Source organism: Solanum tuberosum, unplaced genomic scaffold (assembly GCF_000226075.1).
Source record: "Solanum tuberosum cultivar DM 1-3 516 R44 unplaced genomic scaffold, SolTub_3.0 scf00268, whole genome shotgun sequence".
In the NCBI taxonomy this organism is placed as follows: Eukaryota; Viridiplantae; Streptophyta; class Magnoliopsida; order Solanales; family Solanaceae; genus Solanum; species Solanum tuberosum.
The window spans coordinates 99,715-103,039 of NW_006239190.1; positions in this window are offsets into that span (position 1 = coordinate 99,715).

The following is a 3,325-nucleotide window of genomic DNA, read 5'->3' on the forward strand; positions in this document are numbered from 1 at the left end:
TTAAACTTAATTTTAGCATGATTTAGTACTTTTAAATTATGATCTTTTTCATTATGACTTATTAATTTGCAATATTTGTTTTACGCGATTTCATTATTATTATTTTTGTTGGATATTTTAGTGTCATTAATCATATCATATTTTGTGTTTTTTTCTTAAGAAACACTTAGATAGTTGTATTTTGGTAGGACTAAAGAAATATTTGAAGTACAAGTAAATTATATGTTTGTACGAATACTTTACCGGAAAAACTCGAAAAAACCCGAAAATCCAAAAAAACCCAAGGTTGAAAAACCCGAGTTTTATTGGTTTGATTTGGTTTATAAATTCAAAAATCCGACGCAAATAGTTTGGTTTGATATTTGAAAAACTCGAACCAACCCGACCATGTACACCCCTATAAGACATGCACCTCGTAAGAACAAGGCTTTATTATAAAATTTTAACTTAATATTTTATGCATTTATTGTTTGTAAATAAATTACCATAAATTTATAAGGACTTGAATGAAAGTTGGATTACCAATCCTGAATGCCTCACAAAATTGAGTTTCAAGTTTTTATGTTTTTTAGGGGCTAAGATGGTCATTTAACTTTGAATAGTTTACTTAGAAAGTCACTTAGCTTAAAGTAGTTCACTTAAAAAGTCATTTAACTTTGTTTTAAACTCAAAAATTACTTAACTATTGCTATTTCACTTAGAAAGTCACTCAATTATTGATATTTTACGTAGAAAGTCACCCAACTAATTTAAATAATTTTTTAATTAATTTTTTTATTGAAATACAATTTTTGTTTTAAACTTATTTCTAAAAAAAATAAAATAAGTTGCTCATTTTAATTATTTTATTAAATTTTGTTGAAATGCATTTTTTGTTATGAACTGTTTTTAAAAAACAGTTACGATTGCTACTGCGCGATGGATTACTTCTCGATTCCAACTTTTTTTAAAAAATAATAATCATATTTCAGCATATTTAGTTTCAGTTAGACAATTGCTAAAACGGAAAAGGGAATTCTTTTTGACATTTGCTACTGTACATTTTTTCAAAAAAAATATAATTAAATAATTGGAGGGATCGATAAAATAATTAAAATATATTATTTTTTTTGAAACATAGTTTAAATAAAAATTAGATTTCAACAAAATTTAATTAAAAAAAATATTCAAATTGATTGGGTGACTTTCTAAGTGAAATATTAATAGTTGAGTGACTTTTTAAGTGAACTATTCAAAGTTGAGTGACCATTTGAGATATTATCTCCCTGATAATTGGAATTGGTGTAATTACTAGGGTAGTAATTACACATCTTAGTAATTACACTGGCATGTTTGTTTGACACAATGTAATTATACATGTGCTATTTGGATGCACAATTGTCATCACAAGATTATATTAAATTTTAAAAATAAAAGTTAATTATTTAAAATTTATATTAGACAAATAAACAACTTTATAAATGATATTAACTGAAATATTTAAGATATATATTGTCTTTTTAAAATATATTACTAATAAACATATGTTCTTAACTAATATTATGAAGAAAAAAAATTGATTTGTATTTTTCAAATTAGTATATTTCAATTGAACTAATCATAAAAACTAAAAGTACAAGATTTCTATGAACATCATGAAATGCATGTTTGACAAAAAGATTAATATTATAAATAAAATGTCATAAACTATTAAAAACATTTGTCAAAAAGATAATCTATAAAGTCTGACTAAAAAATTAATGACTTGCAATGTGAAGTCTCAAGTCAATACTACTATACTAAAATAAGTGAAACTGAAAATATAACATTAGTTCTAAATTCCAAACAAAATAGTCTTATGTCAAATTTCAACATAACATACATAAATATGATTTAAAAGAAAAGGAAAACCTAAGTCTACAACCTTACTCAACAATGAATTATATTTTAATTGAAAAATTAGAATACTATCAAAATTATGCCCATAAAAAATAAGTATGACATAAAAAATAGATAATACGAAAAATTGCATGGAATCACATGAAGTAAAGGTTGAGAATGAGAAGTAAATGAAATATAAAAAAAGAAAAAAGAAACTTTTAGAATTTTTTAGAATAATAAAAATAAAAAAAGAATTTAAAATAATAGAAATAAAAAATAAATAAAAAACAAACAAGTAAAAATAGAAATAAAAAGAAGAAATTGAAAAATTATGAACTTGTAATTACATCATGTAATTACCAGCAATTCACAGCCCCTCCCTGGAAATTGGAGAGTGCAATTACACCCAATCACCTGTTAACCAAGTAATTACATGTCCAACCAATCAAGCTAGACAATGTAATTACACTAAATCCAATAACCAAGGTGGCTTTCCAAACAGACCCGTAGCGTTTTCTTGAAATCTATGTAATATAAGCATAAATAAAGTGATACAACACCTTACTATGGATTCTATTTATCTTTTTTCTATTAATTTTTTTTATCTCCATTTTTTTTCAATTATTTTATAACTCACAACTTTTCAACTTCATATATATAAATTCTACTTTAATTAGTATTAATATGCTATTCTTTTAATTACTACTATCTTTCAAGCCTTTTATGTTCATAACCCAAATGATTTTTTTCAATCTTTTCTAGCATTTCATTCACTGTGTTTAGTAATGTAAATTAAAAGGACAACTTATTCAATTTGTGGAGACCAATTATATTCGAAGCAGTATTCTAATATGCATAAGTTGGTGAATATGAAGAAAGAAAGGACGATTATTCAAAATTTTAAAGTACAAAGTCTTTAATTATAATAAATTTCATTAAATATTTGATTTGTATGTTATAAAAATGAAAAGCTGCAATTTATAAAGGTTAAATATCTCTCTCTCTATATATTCTCTTATTATATAAGTGGGAGTTGAAGCTACCCATTAACTTGACATATGGAATTACTAGATCCCACACACACACACATATATATATATATATTTATTTTTTATTTTTTTATTTTTTGTTCTACTATATAATAAAAGGAAGTTTAGGCCCAAGTATAATATATAATATTTAAGATTGGACTTTTCCATTTGTGACATATATATATATATATATATATTATAAATCACAATAATTAATAACTTAAAACATTTTATTTTTTAAAATGAAAATTTGGATTACTCTCCAAATTTTATTTGTGTCACATAAATTGACACAACAAAAATAGCATATATTGGGTCCATTTTAATTTATTTGTCTTTTTTTTTACTGTTTTTTATATTTAAAAATTGCGTAAAAATACTATAAATCATGATAATTGACAACATAAAATATGTTTTCAAAAAAATACAAAAAA